Source organism: Pyrgilauda ruficollis, unplaced genomic scaffold, assembly GCF_017590135.1.
Source record: "Pyrgilauda ruficollis isolate IOZ18807 unplaced genomic scaffold, ASM1759013v1 scaffold10, whole genome shotgun sequence".
Classification (NCBI taxonomy): Eukaryota; Metazoa; Chordata; class Aves; order Passeriformes; family Passeridae; genus Pyrgilauda; species Pyrgilauda ruficollis.
The window spans coordinates 2,676,635-2,692,730 of NW_024508101.1; the positions used below are offsets into that span (position 1 = coordinate 2,676,635).

Sequence of the window (16,096 nt, forward strand, 5' to 3'; positions counted from 1 at the left end):
TGACCTTGCTAGGGCTGGGACAGGAATCTGGAGATTTAGGCAAGGAGCACGGAGGTTCCTCTGTTTCATCAGGAAGAAAGTTCTGCTCTTAAACTTGGGACATCCTTTCACACTTCACATCCTTTCATGTTTTTCATCCTTTCATGTTTTAGATCTGAAGTGTTAAGGTTTTTTTTCCTTCAAAAGCCATACAAATCACAGACACCAATTTCCTGGAATAGCTGAAAAAGCCCCACCAGATGAAGAGGGACATCCTCTACTCACTGCACCTCTCCCCATCCAAAACGAGAGCAAACACCTTGGCAGGGACAAAAACCCCTTCCTGGCCCTCTGAATTCCTGCTTTGACACCAAATTCTTCCTTTTAAGAACACCTGTGCTCACTGATGCTGGAGACTCACCTGATAAATAAGATGTTAAAGCACCAGTCACCATCTGGAGGTGAAAGGGAAAGGCAGAAGGGAAAATCCAGCCGTGCCCTGTTGGCCTTTCTGAGGTTTCCAGAAAAGGGTTGTTAAAGAGTGAATGAAAGCAGCTCAGTGATGGACAGGGACTCTCTTGTGTCCAAATTTGTACAAGGCAAAGTCAGGCTTTGGTACCAGAGCTGCCCCCTCCCACCACAGCAGCCCATCTGCATGGAGAGTTTTATTTCTCCTTGAGCCTGAGAAATCTCTTTTTCGCTGAGAAATCTCTGCAATTTGGAGCTCTGGAAAGACTCTACATTCACATTTAATTTGAAATTATATCCTCCCTGTCAAAAAATGCCTGGGGGGCAAGTCGCTTATGAAGAAGAAGAAGAAAAAAAAAATAACAAAATATAAATCTGAATCTTCTAAGTCATAACATCTGCCACTGAGAGTGCCCGTGCCAAAGACAGAATGAAGTTATGAAGTTGTTCTTCAGAGAAGAGCACTCAAATAAAACAATATCCCAAAACAGAATCAGAACCACCTCTCAGGTAACACCTAATTATTAATAATTAGGAAGAAATAAACTTTAGTGTATGAGCTTTCCAGCATTTCTCATGTGCCCAGACAAGGCAAAACCCCGATTATCATTATTTATAAATAGAAGGTATAAAAGTAATTGTATGGGAACATTCAAGAAAACACACTGTAGGTGTGTAATATCAAATTTCAAAGTTCATAGCTCAGGAATAATTCGAAACATTTCATATGCTCCATATTCAGCTGCTTCACTTGGGTTTGTTTCCCTTTCAGGCACATCAGATGTTGATATACTCTGATTATTTTCAGGGAAGATAAATGTAATATCACATTCAAGAGCCCAAGGCTAAAGCTACTGCCTGTTGCACAAAATGGTTTTGAAACAAAAACAAAGATATAGATATATCTCCTAAATGATTCTCTTTTCCATGTACTGCCACGGTGGTTAAACAACTCTGTGGAAAACCACACAAATATAGTAATTTAACTAATTGTGTGCACACACACATATATAAAAACATAAATATATAACCACAAATATGTATATTCATAAATATATCTCTTATAAACACTCAAATTTCAGCCTGTTCAGAAATGTCCAGGCCACTCAGTTCAAAGAAAAACCCTTGCAGGAGACAGTTACAGGATCATCCATCCAGGGAGACATTAATTTCCCATCCCTATATTTAGAAGCAACCTATGATCCAAACCACGAGGCTTCCTCAAGGGTCAGAATGGATTTGTTTCATTTGATGTAACTGAAGTTAAATTCACCAAATAGCCCCTGGCCTTCAGGAGGCTGAAGGATTCAATTGGATTCTTTGCTTTCCACAAAAATGAATAAAAATCACTTCAATAGGAAGCATCTGCTCAGCAGCCCAAGGTGCTCAAGATGCAACTGAGATGAGGATTCTGTACAGAATGCCTTAGAAAGGGCTAAAAGAATTATTAATAATAATTATTGGTAATTTAGATGTGCTGATTTATTTTTGCCTTTGACACAAAAATTTGCATTCAAAAATTTGAGATGTAAAAAGGACTAAATAAAATAAAATTAAAAAACCAACAAAGGAAAATATTAAAAGTCCCTTTAAGAAAGGAATGAGAAGAATCCTCAGGATTTCATGTACAGATGAAGTGTTTCCAGGAATGGACATGACAGACACGAGTATTTATGAAAACAGGTGAGACAAGGTCAAAGAGCCACTCCAGTGATCACACTGGAATTAAGACACAGCACGTTTAAAGCAAGAGAGAAAATCACCGTAATTAACTTTGTGACCTGTCTGACACAAAAAAGTTATTGATACAAAGGGCAGGATGATTAGGAGAATGATTAGGTATTTCAAGTGCTAATAATGATACTTTCCCAAGGCAGGAGAAGAATTTATAAGGGCTATTGATCTCATGTTTCAGGATGGAAGTCAAGATGGAAGAAGGGAAAATAAAATAAAATAATAAAAAAATTAAAATATATATATAAAAAATAAATAAAATAAAATAAAATAAAATAAAATAAAATAAAATAAAATAAAATAAAATCTTTAAGGGACAATTTGCCCCTTAATTGTGATGAGGGTTCAGGGGAGGAGGGAGGAAGGTTTGGGGCTTTTCCCAGGGTGTTGAGTCATGTGGTATTGGTTACTAACAGAGAGAGGATTCCAACTTAATTGGATCTTTAATCGGATTGAATAGGGTAATTCCTACCTCTCTGCATTCCTAATGAATGTCACAATGGCAGGAGTTAAACGCTGAAGGGCTGCTCTGATTTGAGAGCAGCTTCCAGGGGATCCTGGGGCAAAGACAATTATTGGGGTGTCCACTGAGAAAGAAAATGATCATCAAGGTCGATATATGCCAACAGGATTTTGGAATAATTACTGCCCACTCAGCCAGTTCTTACAGGTAGGACACACATCCTTTGCTTTGTATTTTTTTCCCCAATAAATCAGTTTATTCCCATTTAGCAGCTTTCCTAGTTCCAAGCAGAATATGGCCATACCCAGCCCAATTCCACACTCTGGTACTCAGTGTGAAATATCCATGGCCATCCAAGGCAGAAACAGAGCTGCAGCTAATTGGAGCTCTAATTGATCCCAAAGAGTTGATGGTTTTGGTAACTAGTCCAAAGAAAACACGTTCTTATTTCCACTGAAAAGATCCTGAAATAGTGACTCTCTTCCAGTGCAAAAACAATGCAGGGAACGTTGCTAAACAAAGGTAACACCTTTGGGATGGAGTTGTGGAAAAACAGCATTATGTGAGTGATTTCCCTGGACATAACCATGATAGAATATTCTCTGCTGTGGAGGTAGAGTTTTGGAAATTTTTCTGGAAAAGTCATTTCCAGTCCTGGCTGAAGAGCTCCCATGACAGCAAAATTACTGACAGTCTTTAGGCATCTGTTTCACTTCCCTTATAGCTGAAGATCCACAGGAAAAAAAAAACCAGCAACAAAGTCACCTGGAGCAGGGTCATGACTGAACCACTGCAATACCGCACAGAAAATACACAATGTTAGGTGTAAATTAATGATTATCTCATTATTAGGCACTGTAAGCAGTTGTAATAGAGTTATGTTTCTTGGAAAGAAATCTCAATCACTGCTCTGGTGAAACAACTTCAGAGAACAAACATACAAAGAGAACACATCAAAAATCCTGAGACCACTGACATTTCCCTGTGGGATTTCCTTGGTGCCTTCAGTTTCAGCTTTCGTATTTCCCAGTCTCTGCACTGCACTGGTGTGTGACTCTGAACTCACACAAAGTGTCAGCAGCTCTGCTCACAGCTCAGGCACACAGAACAATCCTTTTCCAGAACCAAGGACACCGCTGCAGCTTCAGCCCAAAAAGTGCAAACAGCAGGGAATGGAGGGGAGCAAACTGGAGGGTGGGACTGCAGAGCCTGGAGCTGGAACTGGACAATGAACCCAACATGGAAATGGACCAAAACTGATAAAAGTGTGAGAACTCGTGACTCGGAGTCTGTCTTGGGTGGAGCCTCAGTCAGGCTCTTGTCCTGCCCAAGGTGAATCCTTTGAAAAGCTTTTAATAAATCCCTGCTTTATTCCTTTAACTCTGTTCCAGGCAGCCTCTCCAGGCATCACCCTGAAAATTTGGTTCAGTGTCAGAAATATAAAGTTCTTTATTTCCTCTAACTCTTGTGTGTGTGACACTGATGGCAGCAAAGTGGGGGGCACACAGGAGACCCCAGTGACACCTCGGTGCTGGAATGGGACATCACACCAACGCCCAGGGACACAGGACGTGCCCTTGGCTCCAGGGGAGGGTGGCACAGCCCTGGTGGGATCCCACCCTCGGGTCCATCCCTGCTCTTGGCAGCACCATCCCAGCACCACATCCCAGCACCACAACTCTGCCAAAAGCCCAGACCACGAATAGGAGGTTTCTTTATCATCATTAGCAAAGCCCAGAATCCAAAATTGCTGTTTTGACTGGGAGACAGATGACTCCAGCTCTGCCAACACCCAAGGTCTCCCAATGCCAAAACTCACTTTGCTCACACATATGCTGCAATACTCGAAACAGAAGCTCTGAAACTCCTTTCTTTGTCCTTTCAGTGCTTCTGTTCCTCCTTTTTGTGCTTCCCATGTAAGTTCCTCCCTTTTCTTTCTTCTTCCTCGACTGCCCTTCCAATGCTCACACATTTTAAGGCCTTTGCACCTTTCTGTACAGCACATTCTGTTGTGTTTTTCCCTATCCTCTGCAAAACATATCCAACAACTCGTGTTTGATTGTGTCACACGAGGTATCCAGTCTCCATCTGACTACATCACAGTTCATTACAGTGGTTAATCACAGATTAAAAAAAAGAAAAAAAAATCTTTAATGTCTAATTTAAAATGGTCTGGCTCCAGCTTGCAGCTATTGGGTCTGATTTTTCTTTTCTCTTCTTGATTAAAAAGCTGGATATGCTTTCCCCATGAAAATACTTGTCCCTGTAATCAAGTCCCCTCTCAATCCTCTTTTTGATGAGCTAAGCAGATTGAGCTCTAAATCTCTCACTGCAGGGAATTTCCTCCACTCTTCAAATCAATATTGTGGTTATTTCCTTGACTCTCCAGGTTTGTAAACCCTCTCTTTCAGATGTTGACACCACAACTGACCCTGGCTTTCCAGCCCTCTCATGGATTCAGATACAATCCCTGTGTGAAAGGATCCCATTTGTCCTTCAGCCTGCTGGGGCTGCCCCTGGATCCCTGGAGTGTCCCAGGCCAGGCTGGACAGGGCTGGGAGCAGCCTGGGACAGTGGGAGGTGTCCCTGCCATGGCAGGGTGGCACTGGGTGGGATTAAAGGTCCTTTCCAGCCCAAACCATCCTAGGATTCTGTGAAACAAGATTGCTGCCTTTTCCACACACCAGCTTTGCTGGGATTGTTTGGTTTTAACTGAGGTTTCACAGCATGCCACACCTAAGAGCAGGAAACCCTGACACAAACCTCAGTTATCCTCATTTATCAAACCTGTAACGTCTCCCTTTCCAGAGAAGCCTAAATTATCTCTATTCTTTATTTTAATTCATTCCTCTATCAACTTTTCGATTATTTTTCTGGGATTGGTGCCAACCTCTCCAGACAATCATCTCTGACCTCTTCTGCTTTCCCCCTTTGCACATGGGCTTCTCCTCTATTCCAGAGGATACACAGGATAATGGAGCCAAAACCACTTTGCCAACCTTGTATGGCTCAATCTTTCCCAAAGATCATAACCAAGACTTGTCCCAACAGATATTGACAGTCTCTCCTCTCCCTCCACACCACTCCTGCCCACCCATCCCAGTTCTGCTGTCACACAGGCACAGAGGTGCCAAATCCATGGGCTGAGAACAACACACACCAAAAAGCCATCACCACAGCCTGCTCAGGAAAACTCTTTCAGAAGCTTCAGTACTCTTCTTCAGCAAAAATTTGTAAATTTTGTAAAATTTCATTTTAGAAATTTTAGAATTTTATTTTTAGGAGAATTCAGCTTTGACCCATTTATGTATTTCAGCAGAAACTGGAGTGATAGGATTCAAATTGAAGGAGTAATGGGTTCAGACTGAATCATCTCTGACCTCTTCTGCTTTCCCCCTTTGCACATGGGCTTCTCCTCTATTCCTGCAGAGGACACACAGGATAATGGAGCCAAAACCACTTTGCCAACCTTGTATGGCTCAATCTTTCCCAAAGATCATAACCAAGACTTGTCCCAACAGATATTGACAGTCTCTCCTCTCCCTCCACACCACTCCTGCCCACCCATCCCAGTTCTGCTGTCACACAGGCACAGAGGTGCCAAATCCATGGGCTGAGAACAACACACACCAAAAAGCCATCACCACAGCCTGCTCAGGAAAACTCTTTCAGAAGCTTCAGTACTCTTCTTCAGCAAAAATTTGTAAATTTTGTAAAATTTCATTTTAGAAATTTTAGAATTTTATTTTTAGGAGAATTCAGCTTTGACCCATTTATGTATTTCAGCAGAAACTGGAGTGATAGGATTCAAATTGAAGGAGTAATGGGTTCAGACTGAAAAGAGGGGAAATTTAGGTGAGATATCATGAAGAAATTGTTCCCTGTGAGGGTGAGGAGCTCTGGCACAGGCTGCCCAGAGAAGATGTGGCTGCCCCATCCCTGGAAATGTCTGAGGAGAGGTTGGACAGGGCTTGACTACAAGAAGATCTTTAAGATCCTTTCCACTCCAAACCCCTTTGGAATTCTGTATGACATCAGCTCAATGAGAAGTTTGTTTCCCAGGAATTCCCTCCCCCCAGGAGCACATTTAGCACCAGAGATTGATTGAACTTTCAAGTGGCAGCCCCACGCTGGGTGATCCTAAGTGGGCTGGACAGGCTCTCCTCTCCAAGGTGTGCTGCAAATCGCCGGATTAGCGGCTCAGGCAGCGCCCGGAATCTCGCCTGTCTTACATCATTTACCTGGGCTGAAATTACAGTTCAATTACTGGAGTAATATCTCATTCAGGCAGAACAAAGAAAGGGAAAATATGCAAATGAGGGAATTTAAATTCACTTAATTTAAAGGCCGAAAAATTTTAAGGGCACGTTCCCTCTCTGGGGACATTTGGGTTCAGGGATTATAAAACACATAAAGCTATAAATGGTTAAATGGATTGTCATTGCCTGAGCATCCAAACTTTGCATACATTATTCTTTTCAGTGAATGCATTATGTAATTAGCAGGGGAAATACACAACATTCCTGACTATATCCTATCCAGGGATAAAAAATTTGGTCTGACCACCCATCTCAGGGAGCTTTGTGCACAGACAAGCTCAGCATACATTTTGGAGGATCACAGTGAAAAAGGTTTGTAGGGAGAATACTGCTTATCTGCTGAATGCAAAGATTATTCCATTTATTTTTTTTTTTCTTCGTGGTACACATGATAAGATTGTGAATAACCCTCCAGGTTTGTTGCCTGTTGTGGTTTTCATGGTTGTTTTTTCTTGAATGAACACTGAGGCATAATTTAATGCACCCAAGATGAAATTTTCCTCTTGCTATGCAGCTGGAATTCTGTGAGGTTTCACTGCACAGGGATGTCTGACAGGGGGAATGGCTGACAGGGAAAATGTGCTGCTCTGGCAGGATAATGAGGTACAATGCTCCAAAAGGCAGCATCCTGCTCACGGGGAAAGAGATGGCAGAAATTTCCTTTTCTTTAGGGGCTGCATCACCAAATAATTATTACAAAAAAGATGAAGAGGGACTACTTAGAAGGGCATGTAGTGACAGAATAAGGGGGAATGGATTCAAACTGAAACAGCAGCTTTAGATGGGATCTTGGGAAGGAATTCCTCCCTGTAGGGTGGGCAGGCCCTGGCACAGGTGCCCAGAGCAGCTGTGGCTGCCCTGGATCCCTGGCAGTGCCCAAGGCCAGGCTGGACACTGGGGCTGGAGCACCTGGGACAGTGGGAGGTGTCCCTGCCATGGCAAGGGGGAGGGAAGAGATGATCCTTAATGTCCCTTCCCCCCCAAGCCACTCTGTGATTACTTTCTGGTGCCACCACACTGACTGCACTTCACTTTTAGTAAAGCTTTGTTCTGCAACACACCTCAAACATCTCCATTTTCAGCAATTCCCTGGGATATAATGCAAAGCTGGAAAGGCAAGCCCAAACCTCTCCCAGCAGGTGGGCACTGTCTGGACAGGAATTAGCCAAAAATCAGGGTGAGCAGAACCCTGGGCTGAGCTCTGCACACACACAGACAGCAGGGAGGCTGCAATGCCACAGGCTCAGCAGAGATCATAAAAATCCCAGATTTAGGTGGAAGCCTAACTCCAGCCTCACTGCAGTCAGTAACAGAAAGGTGCATTTGTCATGCAGGTGGTAAACCCTGAGCAATTACTGTGGATTTCAGTGCTAACCCTGTCAGTTTAATGGAGCAGGTATGGCTTAGCTCTGAACAGCTGGGACAGCCCTTTAATCACTGCTCCTCCTTGTCCTGCACACCACTGTTGTCATTTGTGTGGCTCAGAGAACAGGAATGTTCAGGGCTGTTTGTTCCCAGTCAAAGCAGAGTCACAGAGCTCCCAACTCTGCTGCCTGCAGAGCCCACGTGGATGGTGGATTCTCCAAAATCCCAGATGGCTCAAGCCAGGGTAACTCAATCACCCTGAGCTGAAGCAGCCTCATTTGTATCAGTCAAGGACCTGAGCCATTGCACCTCCTCCTCAAACTGGTTAGGCTGTAAATGAGATTTTCATCACTCCTGGGACAAAAAGCTGACTCTGCTGAGGTCACTGGGAGTTTGAGCATCCATTTCAGTGGCGCCATGACTTCACCAGTGCTTTGCCTGGGCAGTATCCAGCCTGGAAGTCACCATGGATTATCCTAAAAATATGTTAACTAAAATCTGCCACTAGAACTGGCAGATAGCAGTAGTTCAGCTCTGTGCCATTTTCTTCTGCCCAGATGCAACAAAAGGAATATTTTTCTCAAAGGAATGGGGATGGTAATGACCAATATTACTGCAGGTTTGACCAACTCAAAGCAAGTACTGAACACAGCTTATTCCTGTAAAACTGAGTGATTAAAAAAAAATTTAAAACATCAGATAGGACCTCCTCTGACTTACAACAGAAATCCTCTAAAATCTATCCTCTCAATGAAGTTTTACTGGAACAAAGTCATTGGTGGAGTGATATGAAAGTGAAAAATAAAACACTGGGCCCTTATTCAGTAGAGCACTTGAGCAATAACCCAAATTTTAGTAATAAGTTCACCGAACTCAGCAAACAGATTGTGGTTTGAAGTATTTTGCTAACAAAGTAAAATCAACAAAATTAGACAAACAACCATGGATGCAAGTGTACATACAGACCTGGATCAACCAACACAAACTGCCCAGAGGGAAGGATTTTAGTGATGGACAGACAGACCTACAAGATCAGCCTTGGGAATAACATGTGGCTGCTTCCAAACCTACAAACTCTTCTTATTAACCATTCTCTGACTTCAGTAAACTGCAAAAATAATGGTGCATTCTGTAAAAATGCATGTGTTAAAAAAAACCCCATTGAGTTAATCACTCCTTTAGCTGAAAGCATTGTTGGGGATTTTTCTAACAGAAAAATATAAATAAATCTGCCCCCCAAGAATAATGTTCCTTTCCCTATCAGCAGAGCAATCTTCCATCAGGACTGATTTTATTTGAAGCACTGGGGGTGCACACTGGCATCAGGCATTTTTTTCCTGAGACATTGTTCCAGGTTTCCATCGGGTTTAATGCTGGAACAGCACGTGACAGGACGGAGTGCTGCATTTTTCAAATCTCCTTTAAAGCTGTGGGAAGACTCTCCTTAAAGGCAGCCCTCTCTCCTTTCAAGTGCCATACAAGCACAGCAGGCAGCATTCAAAGCCACCTCTTCTGTGTCAGCCAGCAGGGAAGGCTGACAGGGAATTGCTTGTGTCACACTCCAAAAGTCACCAAAGCAGACGCACACTGGAAGGTGGATAGGCCCAATTCTGCCTTTTTTTTTTTTTTTTTTTTTTTTAAGATTTCTGCCTTTCCCATTCATTCCAGCCAGGATGTTGCTCTGAATAGTGACTTAAACCTTGCAGAGTCATCCCATGGGCCTCCCAAAAAACGGAGAAGCTTGAAATGAGATTTCTGAAAGTACCAAAACCATCTAGCTAAGCTGTACTGGGAGGTCAGAGGGCTTTGGCTCACTGCAATGTTTAGAGTTCTTTGGGGCTGCAGCCTCGTGCTCTCACTGCTTGCCTTGTTTGTAGTTACACTTTGTATTCTCCAGGAGGGCACAGAGACTCCCCAGCCATCAGAGCCCCTTCACGTGGGTTCATCCCACCTTTAAATCCCTCTCAGAAGCAGGAACGAACAGCCCAGGTGCTGCCTTTGATGCTCTCAGGAGGAGGAAGAGGAGGAGGATGAGGAGGCGGCAGCAAGCGCAGCAGCAGCATCACCGGCAGGGACAGTGACACAGGGCCAGGCTGGGGACCACGAGCCCTCCCAGGGCAAGGCAAAGGCCCCTTGGTGCTGCTGTGAGGATAAACACCATGGCAGGTGTCACCTCTCCAGCCCTCCCTGGCTGCAGACACCGGGAGGATCCAGCAGGACTCTGGCTTTGGCACAGGGACAGTCTGGGCTCTCTGAGGTCACCTGTCTGGAGCTTGGCTGGGGCTCTCTCAGCCAGACCGGGAAGCAGCTGGTGAAAATCTCCTCCAAAGCTGCTCCCTCACAGAAAGAGCCCTGCCCAGGCTCCACCACTGGCTCAGGACAGCACCCAGACATCTCAATTCTGCTGTGCCACAGACCAGGAGCAAAGGTGGGGATGGATCCAAGCAGGCTCATCCCTGTCCCCCCCAAACTCCTCTTCACCCTCACCACACCTCTGATTTAACTCTGACCTGCTGCAAGACAGAAAAAACAAGCTAAAGGAGAAAACCACCTGAAGTTGGTCCTTTTCTTCATAAATGGAGAAAAAGAGAGGACTAGCAAGGATCAAAAGAAAATAGGAAGAGAAGCCCTAATGAAGAAAGCAACATAATGTTTGTCCTTCTTACATGGAACAGGATCTGCACTTGGAAATCACTGCACTGAAAACCACAAGCTAGTTAAGCTGTATCAATAAACACTACTTTTAATGATAAACTGTTCTCCATCTGCATTATTTTTGATCTTCACACGACCAGGTGCAATGAAGGAAGAAGGGAACATCTGCTAGGGAGTGCTGAAACCCCAGAAAATAACATCAGCACAGCCATCACTCACTGTGTGCTTCATGCAGGGTGCCTGGACACGCTGGGAGGAGAAACCTGAGGCACCAAATATCACCAAGCACCTTCATCTGTTTGTCGTGCAGGGGCAATCACTAATCAGCATCTGGGAATGCAAATGCACTTACACAAGTCAATGAATAAAACAGAAGAGAGTAGCTAGGGGAAAAAAGAAGCTAAATACAACAACCTTGAGTTTTGAGCACTGACTTTGTTACATAGAAACAACCGGGGAAAAAACAACCCACACCAAAGTCAGCCAAGCTCACAGATCTTCACCTAAGCTCCTCACCTGAGCCTGTCTGAGCCTAGAAAGGCAATTAATTACAAGTGCACAGATTATGAACTACAACAATCTTAGCCTAGGAACAGTGACAAGCTGAGATTTGGCTCAGTGTGGTCTCAGCAATTCCTGTGGGCACTGCCACAACCCCCCTCTAGTCCCATAGACAGTCAATTATATTCAATATAATATTATACAATACTCAAGTTCTACAAAGAGAAGCACCTGGATTCCTTTTTCTCATCCAGAGGGAAGAAATCTTCACTGCTGTTTGAGTGGCATGAATGCCATGACACCTGCAGTTCTCCCAGCCCTAGCAGCCTTTTCCTAGGCACACTTTCAGCAGGATGAGGACTGGTCTGTATGAGCACAGAGCAGAGCTCAGAAGGGTGGAGATAAGCAGAGCAGAAGGGCGCTGGGAGCCCCAGGTCCACCCACACACTGCAAAGCTCTGCTCCAGCTCAGGAGGCCAGGGATGGAAAGCCCATTAGCAGTGAAATGCACAGAGGGAGCTCCTGGAATATCCTGGCTCAGGCTCAGCCCAAACTCATCCTGGGGGCTCCCTGGCCCTGTAACCCCAACAGAAGCACAGAGAGTGGGCATGGGATGATGCAGGATTCCCTCACAAGGTGCAGTACAAGTGGAGCCAGGGGGAACAAAAAAGAGCCCACTGACCAAAATATAATTCATTGAAGCCCATGTTGGTACTTCAGGTAGATAATCATGATGACATCAATCTTCCTTCTGCTCTTTGAGTTATTCCCTTACCCAAAAAGATCTGCTGAGGACCCAGGGTCTGCTGTGAGGGGCAGCCAGCAAGCTCCCCAGCCCTGTGGGCCAGGGGATAATTCAGACCACAATCAAACCACACATTCCAGGTTTTATTTCAAAGTGGAGCTGAGTGGAACCCCACAGACCTTGCAGGATCTCACAGCTCATGACAGCATGAGGGGACTGTTCAAACAGCACCTGGTGGATGAATTTCTTCGATAGAACTTGTCCCACTAATTATTTGGGTTTTTTAGGAGTCTAACCTATAGAAAGGACAATTGAAACTTGTTATAAAACACTGAGCACATCACCACCAGAATAGGTACAAGACTCCTGCTCTGTTTTCATTCCCGTGCTGCTCCCACACCCTGTGCTGGGACATCAATTTTCATTCTCCATGATTTAGGGTTGTTATAGGGTGGCCTTTGTGCTAGCAAAGAACCCATGATCTGTAACAAAACTGAATTTCTACTTTACTGGACAAATATACCAAAAGAAATTGTGGCATCTTGGTGGGTTGCTAAGCAACCAAGAGCTCCAGTGTCACTTGTTTGTGATCAATTCAAGTCATTCATGGGCTCTGAAGCACCAGCTCAGGAATTCCAACAAAATCTGTGCCTTGGGAAAGCCACAGGGACTTCCTGACACACAATAACACTTTCTTTCCTCGAAGATAAACTTTGTAGATGTTCTTTTGATCTGTGTGATATGTTAATCCATTATTCTTAACATACTGCTAATGGGAAAAGCTATAATTAACTAACCACAGCATTGTAATGCGTGCAAGATAAACTGATCTAATTAGTAGTGTTTAAAGTAGTCCCTGTCCTCTCCCAGTGGGGAAAGGAGCAGATCCTTCCTGATCACAGGAGCAACTGTCCCCAACATCTTTTTATGTAAAGAATAAATTCCTCTTTGTTCCTTTTTTTTCCTCCCAAATAGAAGTGATAAAGTAAATTTTTACTGGCAAACAAGGTGGCCCCAGTCCAAGCCACTCGAGGTACATATCCAAGCTGTGAATAATGCAATCTTTCATTTAAATAAGGTTTATCTGTTGGCTTTCTTGGGGAAAGAAACGGACTGTTATATTTTCATGCATGGAGTTTAATTACTGAAGTAACTCATAGTGAATGCCCACAATAATTGCACTCACTGAGTTAAATGTATATTACTGAAGTACAGTCTATTTCAGCCTCATTTTCAAGATTCAGCCCATCCCTATTTTGATAAAAATCAATAATAAACAGGAAGAGTTTAGAAACAAACTGGTTTCCAAGCTGTGTGCTGCATATGGCAAAATTTCAACTTCTTGATTGCTGGCAGGTGTTTTTTTACTGAAGATATTTAATGATAATTTCATATACACTGGGCAGTATTTCTAAAGAAATTACCTTCTGCAAATCTCAGTGTCCTATCCTGTGCATCTTATTTTAATGTCACATGATCTGGACTTGTAGTTCCTCTGCAAGCCAGACTCCACTGACAGCAGATGTTCAGCCTAAATGAGCACCAGAAACTGGTGAGCCAGAATTTCCTAATTTTTAAATGACCCATTCAGAAAGAGAGGGCTTCATTTGGCTTGGGTTTCTTTGAAACACAATGAAAATGTATTACTTTTAAGCAAGAGAGAAGTGTTAACACAGCAGGAGTTGTGCACACTGATATTTCATATCAGAAGATAAGCACAGGCACGTGGGAAGCAATGGCCAAGGATGGCAAGCACAGCTCCAACGAGATAACATTTCACGTTCATAAATGGCAAAAAATTACATATTTATTTAAAGTACAGCTTTTCACCTCCCCTCCTTTCCTCGGACCTGTATCTAAAGTCATAACATTTATTATTTATTGCTTGTGGAATGGGATTTGGGGGAGTTACACAGCACATATCAACTCGGTCACACCAAACCCTTGGCAAGGACACAGAAATGCCACCTGTCACCACTCTGGAGAAATATTCCAAAACCACATTTCAAGCAAAAGTATTCCCAGGTAGTGCTGAACACCTGTACATAACCCAACAAAACACAGCTCAGTCCCTTCCTACCCCAAAAGAAGCCAAGTATCCCTAAGGATGGAAGCGGCAGATGCAAAGCCCACGTACGTTTGCTGTGTGTGACTACAGGAAAACAGAATTTCCTCGGACTGCGTTGCCAAGCTCCCCGATGCTCTCTGATCATGCAGCACGAATCGATAACACACAGCCCAGACACCGAGCCCCAGCGATTCCTGCAGCGCAACACGGGCACATCGCTTCCCCAGCGAAAAAAAACCCAAAAAAAAACAAAACACCACCACCAAAAAAACCCCCCAACCTGGGGACTTCAGGAATTATTTAGGAACTGCAGCAAAACCACCCTAAATCCTCTCCAAAACGATTTGGGAAGCAGAAACAAGTGTACGCCAAGATGCAGGACATCCGGGCTCGCGAACTTGAGCCCACCTAAATCAACACGGGACTGACCCGCCAGCCCCCAGCCCAGCCCCCGGCCCTTGGCTCTGTCCCCTGGACCCTCCGCGCTGTCCCCTGACCCATGGCTCCGTCTCCTGGCCCGTGGCTCTGTCCCCCGGCCCACGGCTGTGTCCCCGGCCCCTCCGCGCTGTCCCCCGGCTCCGCAGGGCTCCGCACCCCCGAAACTTCCCACGGGCAGCGGCTCCTCCGCCCGGGGACCCGAGTGCGGGGAGAAGGGGCCGGACCAGCTCCCCGGGAGCCCCCGGGACCCCCCGAGCCCCCCGCTCGCCCCCGGGCCGGGCTGAGCCCGGCTCCGCTGCCCGATCGCTCCGCAGGGCGCCGCCGCTGCGGGACCAGGTGCGGTGCCGGCAGCAGGAAAACCAGTTTTCAAATCAGAGCGATAATAATGAGAGCGCTTTGGGAGGCAGGCAGGGCGAGCCCCGCGGCCGGACACCCCCGGAGCCCTCCCGCTGCCCCCGCCGTACCTTGAGCCCGGGCGGGCGGAGGGGTCCCGCTCCCGGTCCCGGCGGCGGCTCCGCAGCCCCGTCCCGGCGCTCCGAATTAATCGCTCCACCCCGAAAAAAAAAGGGGGAGGTAAGGGGGGAGGGAAGGAGGGGGAGCGGAAAAACCCAACGCAACCACCCCAAAGCCAGCCCCGCTCCACACCCACGAGGAGGGAGAGGGTCCCTCCGTGACTGGCATCGCTATCTCCTCCGGCGGAGCTTGCAGGGAGCCATGGCAACGAGCCCCCGCGCTCCCCACGGCCTCCCCCGGGGCACAGCCAGCCCCCTCCCCGGCTCCGGCCCCGCTCCCGGTCCCACCTGCCCGATCCGAATCCCCTCGGCCGGAGCCGGCTGCCAGCGGCACCTCCGCCCCCGCTGCTCCGGGCGGCACCTGAGGATGCAGGGAGGGAGGAGAGGAGCGAGCGAGGGGAGCCCCTGCCCGCCCCCAGCCCGGGGGGGCCGTCCCGCAGCCGGGCAGGTGCCGGGGAGGGATCCCCAGGGCCGGACAGCCCAGAACCGGGGCGGGAGGAGGAGAACGGAACCGAGGGCGCTGCCCCGGCGGGACACGGGATGCTCTCGGTCCGGCGGGCAGCGGCGGCTCCGCCGAAATCCAGGCAAGGAGGAGCGAGGCGCTGCCGGGGAAGGGACGGTCCCCGCCTGGTCTCACCCCTCTCTCGGGTGGAGAATTGTCGCTGCTTTTCAGCGGAAAGGATGAAGATTAAGAACACCGCAACTGGGTTTAGCCCTTCCCCACTCACCCCTCTCCCCTACTAAACCCTCATATACCAAATCATCCTAATGCCAAACCTCTGAAAACCCTTTTTTTTTTTCTGTTTTTTTTTTTTTTTTTTTTTTTTTTTCTTTTTTTTTTTTTTTTTTT

At 46.0% G+C, this 16,096-nt stretch overlaps 1 protein-coding gene across 1 annotated transcript in view; it reads right to left on the reverse strand.

Annotated features, from left to right (window-relative positions):
- The window catches only part of CHL1 (cell adhesion molecule L1 like), a 120,861-nt gene extending 105,294 nt beyond the window's left edge, over positions 1-15,567 (reverse strand). The window contains exons 1-2 of the mRNA XM_041464458.1: positions 15,535-15,567; positions 15,199-15,281 (exon numbers count right to left, since the gene is read on the reverse strand). The gene's annotated coding sequence lies outside the window, so the exon portion shown is untranslated. The remainder of the gene's footprint in view (positions 1-15,198; positions 15,282-15,534) is intronic.
- Between the last annotated feature and the right edge of the window lie 529 nt (positions 15,568-16,096).